The sequence below is a fragment of the Chiroxiphia lanceolata genome, chromosome 8, assembly GCF_009829145.1.
Source record: "Chiroxiphia lanceolata isolate bChiLan1 chromosome 8, bChiLan1.pri, whole genome shotgun sequence".
Classification (NCBI taxonomy): Eukaryota; Metazoa; Chordata; class Aves; order Passeriformes; family Pipridae; genus Chiroxiphia; species Chiroxiphia lanceolata.
The window spans coordinates 9,476,313-9,489,759 of NC_045644.1; the positions used below are offsets into that span (position 1 = coordinate 9,476,313).

The 13,447-nt window shown below is 37.0% G+C and overlaps 1 protein-coding gene across 5 annotated transcripts in view; it reads right to left on the bottom strand.

Moving 5' to 3' along the window:
* The window catches only part of VTI1A (vesicle transport through interaction with t-SNAREs 1A), a 272,255-nt gene that overhangs the window by 115,251 nt on the left and 143,557 nt on the right, over nt 1–13,447 (bottom strand). The gene's annotated exons all lie outside the window — the stretch shown is intronic.

Sequence of the window (13,447 nt, forward strand, 5' to 3'; positions counted from 1 at the left end):
AAAATTACAGCTAAACTATGAGAAGCAGAAGGGTGAATGCATTTACATCATTATTATCTATGTACTGACAGAGGGCAGGAATATTCAGTATAGCAATTATCTCAGTCTTAAACAATGCTCTGATGGCCAGAAAAAAATAATTCTGAAAAAGTACATAATATTAACAAGCATTAACAAGCCTTAAAGGATGACTGATAAAATTCACAGCTCTAAATGTATTCTGCCCTAAAGGTGCTTGAACAAGGTATGGGAAATCAGGCTCTTCAGTATCGAGCACTTCAATAAGGCCATGTTGTGAGTCCAACACAAAAGGTGCCTGGTTCTATAAGACTGTGTTATCCAAAAAAAAAAAAAAAAAAGATAACATTTCTTATCCTAAAACACTGCAACTAATTAAAAGAATGAATACACTTTCCCCAACTGGAGAAAAAACAATACACTCCTCACCCAAAACCAACAAATGCAAACCTAGCTTCCCCCTTCACATGTGCACAAATTGGCACATGGTTTTCAACTTTTATATTAACATAAACCCAAAAGACAGTGGTCACTTCTAGCAACGTTTTACGCTCCCAAATACTCCCGTTCTTTGGAATTCACCTGTAACCTATATGCAGTATTTATTTATATGTACAAATCGTAATTATTTAATACATGGTCTACAAAGCTTGGTTTCTAATACCTACACACAAGTCAAGGACACAAATAAGTTGTGCTTGACTGGTTTTTCTTTTACTTTTTTTGCCTCCAGCCATTTAGGTATTTATTTACTTTATCAGCTAAACTGATTCTGAAAGAGCTTTTTCTAATCACTCAAGTCAATAATACTTTTTCCCTTAAGAATGACTAATATATTTACTCAAGAGATAGGAATGACATGGAATGAGCCTCTCTAGGCTTTTGGATAAACAAACATGCATTTTTATGAATTTTGAAGACAGACTCTCCATTTTTCTTTTCATGTGAAAAATAAAATAATCCAACATAATTTATACAGCACCTTTTCTCTCAAAGAGTATCCTGCGTGTGTGTGTGTGTATATATATATATATATATATATATGTTTCATAAGAGCAGCAGATATCTTGATATAATTTAAAATATAAAAAAAGCTTAAAACCAACCAAATCACAGAGAGGATGCCTGGAAGTATGATTTACCCAACCTCATCATATGTACAATGTATGCATCTGAGCCATGTAAGTAGAGATTGGAACAGGCAAACTAATTTACACTGGGAAAAGCAGATCATGTTAAAAATCAAGATGGTTGTTCTACAAAATGATGAAATACACTAAGAAACCCATTGTGTGTTGGTCAGGGTAGGAATGGAGAACAGTTCCACCCTGAGATCTTCAGCCCTGTCTAGTAGTGCCATCTGGGGAGTGCAATTGTGTGTTGTCTTTGCACGGCGACATCACATGCTCTGAAGATGTAGTAAAAGCTAATGGAAGATTTTTTGAGAACCACACTGACACAGGTCGGGACTTTTTTTTTTCCTAAAAGCCACTCTTTTTTGGACAGGTTAAAAGTTTTGATTTTAGAAGGCTAGGATAAGTCATCAACAGCAGTTTCTGGGAAAAAATGCTAGAAAACATTAAATACTAGCTGTTCAGAGGCGACAGCAAGCAGATTTACAAACTTGGAAAATATATGTTGCAGGAGCTGAAGAATTCAGGGCTGAGTCAAATGCCTTATGCTTCTGACAGCAGAAAGTTAATAAAGAAAGTGATGACATATCTTGAAGTATAAGGACACAGGTAAAAGTCTGATAAATTCCCAAGTTCACAGTTGATATGTATTTACATTGAACAGCTGATATAATTAGAAACAGAAGGATTTAGATCATTAAAGTTATTAAACAACAAGTACAGGTTAATACAGATAAATGAAGGATAATATAACAGCTATTAGCCAATGGAGAGACAATTTGTAGAGCATTACCAGAACAGTGAAACATGAGAGTTGGTGCTTAGATGCCTCAGGAATCTGTCACGAAGATGTTAATCTGCTTGCTGTTAAGTGGTCACTTAACACAATAAAATAAAAATTAGCTATTTTCTATAGGGACTAGTTGGCCTCTTCAGCAGAAGCAAATGCCGCACCAGTGGAAAGAGCACTGACAGTCCAGAGCATACACTGAGGACATCCAACACTTCCAGAGCTGTCAGAAGTTCAGTTGCAAGAGAGGAAAAAAAAGAAGTTGCCCAGTCTTATTGTGAAAGCAAATAACATCTAAAGATACCTCCCAAACTGCTGAAGTCCAAGATGCCCACCAAACTAAAAATACAAACATTTTTTTCAAATGAAAAGGTCCCTATAAGCTATAATGGATGTTCAGGAAATTATTTTCATTGGCCAAGAGCAGAAGGGGTCCGTTGATACCGAGGTTGGGGAAACCAGAAAGAAAAACATCCAAAACACCTAATCAAAATCCACTCTTTGTGCTTCGTTCAAAATAAGGAAGAAAAGATATTTGAGGAAGGTGTGACATGCTTTTAAGAAGAAGCTGGGAGCATTTCATAACCAACACCTGCCATGGTCCAAACCTACTTTGTCCTTCCCCAGGAAAAAAAAAGGTAGATGAATGAGAAGAAAATAGTAAAAAGAAAAGAGAAAGATGATATATGACAGACCTAGTAACTGCACCTCCAGTTGCCTTTTCTATTTCTAAAGTTTCGTGCTTTTTCTGAAATCCTAACTTACATCAATCTTCTGGTAAAAAAACTACTCATTTCTCACTAACTGATGTATTTTTTCTGTCTACTCCCATCACCCATCTAGCTGAGCTCCCTTACTAACATCCTCACAGCAACATTCACAGGAGGTGGCAGACTTTGATTCTGCTGAGCACTTGTCTACATTGAAGTCCAGCCATTGTTCCAGCCATGCCCCAGCTTGGCAGTGCTCATCTGCTCCAAATTCCTCCCATCACATCTTCCTCCTCTATCCCTTTCCTTCAAACAAGTTCTAAGGCAAAAAGAAATCCTTCCTTAGTGCATCGATAAGTAAACAACTTGCTATCCCCCTTTCAATCACTTATGTTCATGAAGTTGGGAACCAACCCTCAGTACCTTCTTTTCCTACTACTATTAAAGTGCTGCCAGGATGGAAGAAGTCTCTGCTCACTCTGAGCTTGGCGCAAGGAATGAATGCTGCTTCATTACAGTACTGCCAATCTCGAACTTGTCTGAAAGCTATTTAGCAGGGTGGAGTATTAACAATCCTGATTGCATCTAAATTAAGTTGCAGAAACATATCCTCTAAAACTTGAGCCACAAACCATCGCTTAATTAAACCTATGACTCCAAACAGCACCGAGATGACTCAACAGTGATCTTTGGTTCATCTAAAGCTGGATTCATAATCATCATTTAATCAAAAATGCTCCACCACCTACCAAGTTTTCTATACACTCAGAGCAGTGCAAATAATTACTCTGGACCCCACAGCACTGGTTATTTCAAAGACTTAAAATGTGCAGGAAGAGAGTTGGCAATTTAAACTCCTGCATTTAGCAGCTCGAGGCTCGTAAAGTTGGCCCTGCTTCTAGAGCCGATTTGCTCTTAAAGCAGTAAGTGCTCTTCAAGACACAGAGGTGAGCAGAAAACAGATGAGACAGAATAGCAGAGCCAAACAGTGAACAGAAATAAAAAAAAGTCACATTAGTTTTTCAAAAGAGAAGAAAATGTTTTGAAATATGTTTTAAAATTCAAGAGTGGAGCAAGAGGGTTTTTTTCAATCTTATTTGACTACACAAAACAACAGTCTATGACATTCAAGCAGTAAAATGACGAAGAACAAAGTCTGTTAGTTATATCTGTAAGCACTGGAACAATTTATTTATTTATTTTTTAACTGATTCTTCATAACCCGTTTATGTAGCTTGAACTTATGAATACGAACAAGGGTTTTTTTGCAGTATCTCAGCTTCTGGACATCAGAAGACCTATGAGAAGAGTATATGCTTCAGCTGTTTCAATCTGAGAAATTGCTCCTTAAAGCAAAAAGCAAAGTCAACAACAGAAAATAAATCCATAGCCATTTGGGTTTGCTCAGGTTTCCCCCAACCTGATGTACCAGGTTTATTCTGAATCTACAGACTGATTTGAAAGTCAGGGAAGTTGGCAACACAAGCAAGAAGTCTATGCTTGTTTGATCTTTAATACTTCCATGGAGCTAAAGAGTGTTTTAACCTTTGTTTCCCTGTTCAGAAATCCATTTTAAAAGTGAATGGAATTACCTCCTGCTGTATTCATATTCATATTTAAACAACGAAAATTAGAAATAAAATAGCATCCAGACATTAGAAAAATAAAACAAACAACACCCTAGAAGATGATAACAAATAATGCTTAAAATCATTGACCAAAAGGTGTAGCAGTCTGTGAAAAAATATTCTGTAAACAGTGTATATGTGTGTGTGTATATATATATATATACACATATATACACATGTATATATATATATAAATATATATATATATAAACTTTCTTCAACATTGGAAAGTCCACAAAGCAGGTGAACAGCCCAGCAACCTCGAAGCTGGCTTCAGTGCAACTCATTCTTTGAATATGAATTAGCAATGGGTAATCGTGGCATATTTATGAGGCCTTTTGCCTGGTCCTTTTCTCCAGTGAACGCTGTATTATTCATTGCGTGTGCCCTGACCCCAGTGCGCTCCTGTTCTGACAAATCATACTTGATTAAGACAAATCTTTATTAGTTAGCTAGTCAACTTCCCCATTTATCATTTGCAAATCCCATTCTCCTTTCTGGGTACAGTAAAGGTAACTGAAACTGAAACCATCTTTCCTCCATATAAAATGAAATGCTTGTTACAGCCAGCGAGTGCAAATAGAAGCATAGAAGTCCAAAATAAATGATAAAACAAAGGTTTAACAGGCATAAATTACAAATGTGGCGAAACTCTAACACAGCAGTGTACCTTAGGCTGAGAAAATATTAATTAGCTCATCCTTTAAATGTTTCTAGTTTTTTTCATAAACCAAATCTCTCAAAATCTAAGTGCCATATAAAAGAACTGTATTGCAAAGTTGGAGGATGAAAGCACCAAGGTTTAAAAAATAACAAGAATGCTGAGGAAAGGTAATGTTCAAGGTTTCTACCAAAACTAAAAAAAGATCTCTTAAAACTTAATCTAAAAAAGGAGGAAAAAATAATTCCAAATTACTAATGAAGTTGTTTCCCTTGAAAACATAATATCTCTCCAAAGAGATGAAAATTTAGAGAGGGAAAACTCCTTTCAAGACAATGTTAATTTGTTCATTGGGCACTTTACAACTAGAAAACCATGTGATGTGCAATGCAGAACAGTTTAGTCATGATAGTAGTTTTGCTTTCAGAGAAGGATGTTTCTTCTATCAGGACTCTGGCGATCTGAAGCAGCTACTTGGACATGGAAGGACAAGGGACAGAGGGAAAGGACAGTCTGTAGGTTATTGGCCTGGCTTTGGTTCAAGTTCCAGTTTTAACCCAGAATTTTATCCCGGCCTCTGGAGGGTTCTCTAGGAAATGCTCACTTGGCTGTATTTTTGTTTGGCAATGAAGTTTAGCAGATTGTGTATTTTATTATATTTTGAGTCTTGGTTTTCTACAGAATGATATTTATACCCATCAAATAGAATCTGTGTTCACTTGAAATATACAATAATTTAAAAACCTGCACCTAAAGGACAAAACGCCAAGATAAACATCTCTGTGTTTCTTACACAGCACACTTCTTACAACCTCCAGTCTTCCTCCACTTACACCTTTCCATCTCAAGACACTTTTGTTGGCTTTTTTTTTTTTTTTACCCTGCAGGATCAATGCAGCTATGGATTCTGCTTTTTCACACACATGAGCTAAGTGCTAGTTATTTCCATCTGCAATGTTGCCTTTGATTCCACACAGAGTAATGCTGGGAAAACCACTACCTCCCTAAACCTGAAGTGAGGGTTCAGAGGGAACAATGAAAAATACCCAATGGCCTGGCAAAAAAAGTGTTATTAGGAGGTATATAAGAAGGAAAGAATCCAGACTGATTTTAAAATCTAGGCTCAATTTGTGGGCTATGTGCATACACACACGCGCACATACACACACATAAAATGAAAGTCTCTGCTCTTGTACTTGTCAAACAAAGATATTTCTTCCGAAAATTGCTGAGAATGAAATAAAGACCATCCCATAATAGATTTTTTACAGCATTCCTCAGAGCAGACTCATATTTTAAGGATCAAGTTTAGCTCTTCAAATGGTGTTTAAGAGGTAGACTTACACAGGACCTTTACGGCATGTAGGCATGATTTGTTTGTAAGCCATCCCTGTGAGGAAAAATTGCTACAACACCTGATTTTTCAGTGTGTCTAAGATCACAAGTGTGATTTCTTCTGACTGAGCAACCCAGCAACACTTATCGATACTTCTGGCATCTCTACATTAGACTACCACCACATGGTTTAATTTGGGGAAAACCTGGAGATTTCTAGAAACAAACTGCTCCAGAACAGAGCAGTTTACTGCATGAGGCAGCAGCTTCTGCATGGATTCTCCCAAAGCAGCTGCCAGGAGTGCTATCCCAGCTACTGGACATGGTCTTTAAGTCCCCGATGATTTGAGTCAGGATTACCAGAGCCTCTGCTTCTCACTGTTGGGTGCTACTTGAATTGCAATCAGCACAGATATGTGCACTGGAGGTGCCATGAAGAAGGGCTGGCAGCAGAAGAGTCTCTGTGGGGATGTCCCAAGTTTGGATGACATCTCCTCTCTCTCCTGGTCTGTCAGTCTGCAGACATGTCAGCATGCAGGACATGCTTCCAAAGGCATCAGGTGATCTGCTCTAGGATGTCATTAACAAATTTGTAGGACTCACTGGCAGGCCACTGTTAACATTTATTTGCGTGAATGGTCTATATGCTGCAGATTGAAGAAATTGAGTACATTTTTCTTTGCTGTACCTTATTTCTTAATTTCTAGAGGACCAATATGAACAAAATAGTACTCAGAGCAGCCCCTAGCCCACACAGTAAAGAGACAAGTACCTGGATTTTCTGTCATGCTCAAAGATCAAGCACACGGGGAGGCAAGGTCAGATCTGGGAAAGAATGCTGGACTCCTGGGTTCTGTATTTGAAATGAAAGTCATGCCACCTGTGGGCAGGTACCATCCAGTCCACTGTCCCCACTCATGTTACAGACCTGAGTCCACAGCCATTTTCACATTTTAATGCTGTTTTGGATGCCATAAAAAATAAATAAATTGATCTTCCTGAAATTTCTTCAAGCAATCTTTAATGTTGCAAGATGGAATTTGAGAGAACAGAATTCTGTTACTGGCTCAGACACTTCTGTACCCCTGATAAATATTTGTGCCTATTTCCCTGTTTCTAAAATGGGTGTGAAGGAATCCACATTGGTCAAATACAGTATGTAACATTTAAAGGATTGTATTTCTATGGAAGGCATTTAAATACTGCATTTAGCTTCTTATATATTAATTTTCATTACGACCACCACTTTTAATACCATTTTAATTGAAAAAAACATTGGAAATTATTTTTAAAATGAAATCTGAAGTGGCCCACTCTCCTCAACTACAGGACACTATATTTAATCTCATAAAGGGTTTTTAGATTATTTGAGGCCCAAAAGATAATTATCTCATGATCTACTGAATTGGTAAATTATTGCAGTACGACAATTTAATGCAAACACCCAGTTTACAAACATAACTTTGCTGGAAATTCTCAAGAAGTGTTAAACCGATGTCAGTGTCTCAGTAATTTCGCAGTTTAAAAACAGTTAGAAATGTAATGACTACACTGCACTTGATTAAAGCATTTACAGCTCTAATCAAAAACTGACAGCAAGATCAAAGATGTTAACTTAAATCTCTCTTCTAATTATGTTTAAAATGCCACACCTCAGGCCTGTCTCTCCTCTTCTTTTTCAAACCAAATTCTGCTTAAGAAAGATCTAACACTTCTTAACAGTTCATTATCCAATAAAACTATTCAAAGCTTAAAAGCAATCTACACAATTAGTCAGGACCTCAGGGAGTCCACCGGTAGTCTTTATTACAGGGCTTCATATTAAAACACCTTAATTATATTTGTCAAATGGATTTCATTAAAACCCATCGTCACTTTAATTTTCATATTTTGACAGTGCTGGCATAGCATTATTACCACCTGCCAAGCTATGAACTACAACAAAATTATCAAATTCCTTCAAATACTAAGCAGTTTCTTTTTGTACCTGACCAATGATTTCCTTCTTTTTGGTGAATGCACCATAATTAAGAGGAATAATTAAAATTCCATATTCAAGCAGCACACATGCAAGCTAAACATACAGTGTATCTGTTGCAGGTGTGTAAACAAGAACCTATATGGATACCTGGTTGCCAGGAGCACATAATACAAAGGTAAGACACATATACTGAAGTGCTTCTGAATAATAAAGCCAAGACATCAAACAGAATGCACTATTATTTAATCAAATGACAACCATGATGACTTGAAAGCAGAGGACATTTTAACTTCTACTCATTATTCTGTCATTTCGACACAACAGATCTGGGGATTATGACCATACGCTGCAACCACAGTTTTATTTTAGATTTAATCCATGGAGGTTCCACTTGACTTTACACAATCACATTGAAATATAATTAAAACAAAATTGTTCATCCTCTCTACGTACAGTCAGTACTGTGACAAGGGTTTCTGATATTTATGATATATTTCCAATGCAGGACATATCAATTGTTGTTTGGTTTTTTTCTTAATACTCAATGCCACAGCAATTAACGACTTTAGATAATTGCCAATAATATAAAAGGTAGGTACCAGCATCTGTCATGCAGCACAGTTTGGGCTGTTAACGTCATTCTGGATATAGAAATAAATTATTTCCTCATTTTTGTTATCTGAAATACTGTACAGAAAACGGAAACAATTTACTATTATTGTGCTTATATTTACTGAGCTAAATTCAAGCCTGATTAACTCCATGCTCTTCATCTCATGTGTATGAGATGACTTTGGCCCACAACAGATATAACAATGGCATGCAGATTGCAATGGGAAAAAGAACAGAGAATTTTCCTTTCTTTCATACAATCATAGCAAGAAATAAGAAATTAAGAGGTTTCTGCCATATGTCTAACACACTTCACTGCTTTGTACAAAGGTCTCAAGAGTAACGATCTCCGTGTGTTATGAATATTTTAAGACTTATTAAATGTTCTTGGATTATTGTGGGTAAATCTATGAGATTCTAAAGAACCAGTTTAAGTGACAATCAAATATTATTCCTACTTAAGGTAAAATAAAAATTTAATAATTATTTAATGTATTATCAAGGAGGAAAGCTTCAACCTCTTTCACACCATATCACAAATTTTAGCAAAGGAATTGCTGAAGATGTGCTGGGGTTTATTTTATTTAATTTCTATTTTATTTCTTTTCATTGCTTTAATTGCTTTTGAATTACAAAGAAATAAATCAGAGTACTTACATGCAAGGGACTATGAGCTGATCACAGATCTCGTTTGATTTTTTGGCAAGTCACCTTATTTCTTTTATCCTATTTACTCTGTCTGTAAGACAGGGTAAATAATGTTTCTACTAGAATTCCACTGAAACAAGCAAATGACCACATACTGCTTAGCTTCTGTTATCAGGACATCTTACAGCAAATAATCAGAATTTTTTGGTGCCTCTCATGCAACTTCAAAACATCACAACAACCTTGGGTGCATTTGGGGGTTCCTCTCAGAAACCCATTAATAAGAAGACAATTTAGGAGATAAACAGTGTTTTGAAAACTATCCCAGCCCAAACCTGAGTGTAGGCTTGCTTCTACCGATCTGGTGAGAGCCAGCTCCTCCAGCCCCACCCAGGGATGGATGGAGGGATAGGGAAACTTCCCAGATAAAGAGCTCACACCTGCCTTTGACAAAACTGGTCATGCTTTCCCTCTTGAAGTCTCCCTCTCCCTCTGCACCCAGGATCCTGCCCTCTCTGTGAGGGCTGTGTAAAGCTCTGGCTTTGGTTCCTTTCCTCCCTATAGATCTGCAGTTGATTTACGGCTGGAAAATCTCATGCACCAACTCAGTTACTATTTAATAAGTGACAGATTTCTCTCTCTGGTACACTGCCATTTCCTCTCCCAACTCTCTCGTTGCTTAGCCTTCAACTCAAATTCAACACAACACAGCAGTTCCTTGTCCCCCAACATGTCTCCACACCATCTATTCTCATGACAGGCAACACAATCATCTTCTTTTCCACCCACCCTCAACATCTTTTTTTACTCAGTTCTTTTTTTTCCAGTTCTCATTTTTGGGCAAGCTGTCCAATTCTTTCTGCATGACATCAATAGGAAACTGACTGGTCCCAGCCATTCCCCTTCCTAAAACTCTCTTTTAAGCTTCACCCTTTCTTAGTATTATCACATACGTTTTTTTTAGCGTGGCAAAAAAGTCTACATAACACCTACAGTAATGTAGCAACGCTGCTACAAACACTGTTTTTTTAGCATCATACTGGTCTTTTTCTTTCATGCCACTGCCTCTCCTCAGTTCAGCACGTTAAACAATAGTTACATTCCTTCTGTAGCCAATCCCTTCATGGTCTGACTTCTCCCATTTGCTATCAGCATATTAATTCCTCTCTCAGCTCAGATCTATTTCTCACTTGTTAAATTTTTACTCAAGCATTTCTGCGCTTTCTCCCACGTTGCCATGACTGAAAGGAGCTGAGCATAAACAACTCATCACCTCATCCCATTCCTGCAATCTCTGATCTGGCTTCTCTTGTCCATCGAAACACTAGAAACAATAATTTCTTCACAGTCCATGGAAATCTCAGGCACAAGCATGAACCTTTGTGTTAGCTGAATTTCTAAATGTCTAGTCCCAGAATGGAAAAGCAATAGCACAAAATGTGAGCACATGTGGGTACCATCCACAAGGGAGGAGGAAGGTACTGTAAGAAATAAGTTAGCACCACTTGTCTTCACTGTTTCAGTGCAGGTGTGACATAGGGATTTACAATGTACACTGCATTACTGTCATATTTTACCTTCCTACAGCAAACACTAACCCTCACAAGTTATCAGCAAATAGAATGTAAATCTTGTTGTCATGAGTGAATTATTTATTAAATTGATACTATTACTAATAATTACAGAAGATATGCCTGTTTTTCACTCCTGACAAACAGGAAGCCAGCCATGTTTCTCATTTCAGCTACGATACACAAGGAACAATTCAAAGTGATGCTCGTCCCTGGCTGGCACGTATTCTTTACCATTTGAAGTTTATTTGATACAAATGAGGGTCTACAGAACCCCGCTGACATGAAGTCACAAAGAGCATATACATTTATGAATACTGCATTTACTGCACTTTGTATGCAATGTTTGTTAGGTCTCGGGGCTGAAATCACAGCTCTCAATCTATCTTGAAGATGTTAAGGATGCGCTGTGAGCTTTTGCTTTCTCTCCTTCTGCCCCCCAAACAAAAAAAACACCACCACAGCCTTCATGGCTTTAATTATTAAGTTTATATTTTCCATTTTATCTTGAATCCCATAATGGAAACAACCTGCTTTTTCTCCCTCTCCTTGTTTCCTTGTTTCTTTCTTTCCTTTTTTTTTTTTTTTTTTTCTGTTTTGGTAACAGTATACGCTCTTGATGTAGGAAGGAAATGTGAAGACAGAACAATCCAGCTGGATTAGACATTTTTGAAACCTACTGCCAAGAGTGAGCTGTCAAAGCCAGCAATCAAATGTAACCCTGGCAAAAAAGAATGGAGACTGCTGTGAGGAGATCTACTTAGAAGAAACTCTCAAATAGTGCTTTTATGTCCTGATTCTCCTCCCCTGCACCAGTTTTATACCTGCTTGTTGTCCCCCTCGCTTCCTTGAAGTTACACCTGGTTTACAGTCTGTGGTAGGAATACTTTCTCTATTCCAGTATTAACTATTGAATTTCTACAGCCCTAGTGCAGAACACCTGGACAAATAACTATTGTTCTCCTTCTAAATCTTAAAATCTATGAAAATGTGGGGTAGCTATTAATACATACATCTTTATAATATGCTTAGGAGTAAAAATTCTTATTACCAGTTTTTTTCAGCTCAGAAGCTGACAAAAGAAGGATGTAACTAACTTAAAATCAGAAGGAAGGGTAAGAATTTACTCCTTCTGGCCTTAATCCTACTTTTCTACAAAATCATCGTTGCGCTTTATATTCCAGCTTTTCATCGGAAAGCTGTTAATAAACATCAGGAAAACTTGATAATAAGCACCATTAAAATTAAAAGACATGAGAAGATATTTTGCTATGGCAATGGAAAGGAAAACAAGACAATAGTTAAGGAATTGACTGGAATATGAGCACAATGTAGGGAGTGAATCTGCGATATTGAAGAACAGGGTCTGAAACAATCAGTAGGAGAAAACCAAAGACTAAGACTGTGTATTGGACTAATTACAACAGCAAGATCTTTACAATGTACAAAAAAGCCATTCCAAAGAGGAATGACTACAGAACAGGAGTGTAACATCTGCATTTTGGTCATATCCAGGCTACCAAATGTCCAAGAGTCTCTCTCTACCATAAAATGAAAGTAATGCTACTTAATTATTTTCTAGCAATGACATGAAGATTTATTGATTAATACCAATTTTTAAGCATTTAAGAACGCTCTGATTCATGTAGAGTCTGAATTTTAATACAACAGTCGAGGAAAACATAGGATTACAAGACTGTCTAATTTTTGTCATATGTGTATGTTTTCTGCGGAAGAGAAAATCAACTTTAAGACTGGGACATGAGGAGCTACAGAAACCACTGTAGGTCTAAATCCTAGAAAAACTTACTAATAGTCAGTTGAACAGTTCAGTTTCACAGTTTGGGATTTGAAAAGTCAGTACCACCTTAAATTTTAACCAGAAGAGAAAATTTATAGAATACTGGCTACTTTCCCTCATTTAAATTGATCAGCCATTACACTTAACAACCTTCCCACACCATAGAAATAAATAAAGAATACTGTATCCATTCTAATTTAAAAACTCTTATAGTCATTAAAAACATAGTTGATTTAGTCAGAAGTTCCATCTATTATGTGCTGTAATGATTTAATAGTGCCAATTAGATCTATAGTATTCCTAGAAATGGAGGAGTTGCAGCTGGAGCTCTGCAGACCAGTCAAACAATTTTCAAAGGATATTCAGAGGTCTGCAACACTCTATTCTAGGTAGAAGATTAAATTGTAAAGGAAAAATGAAGCAGGGTTTCAAAACAAGTATTCCAATACGACAAATAACTGTTCTTCCTGGGCTTTGCTTTTGTAGAAAAGAGAAGTATTTCACCCTCCTATTCCGTAAGTAGTTGGAAATACTCTGCATATTTTAATAATGACATCAA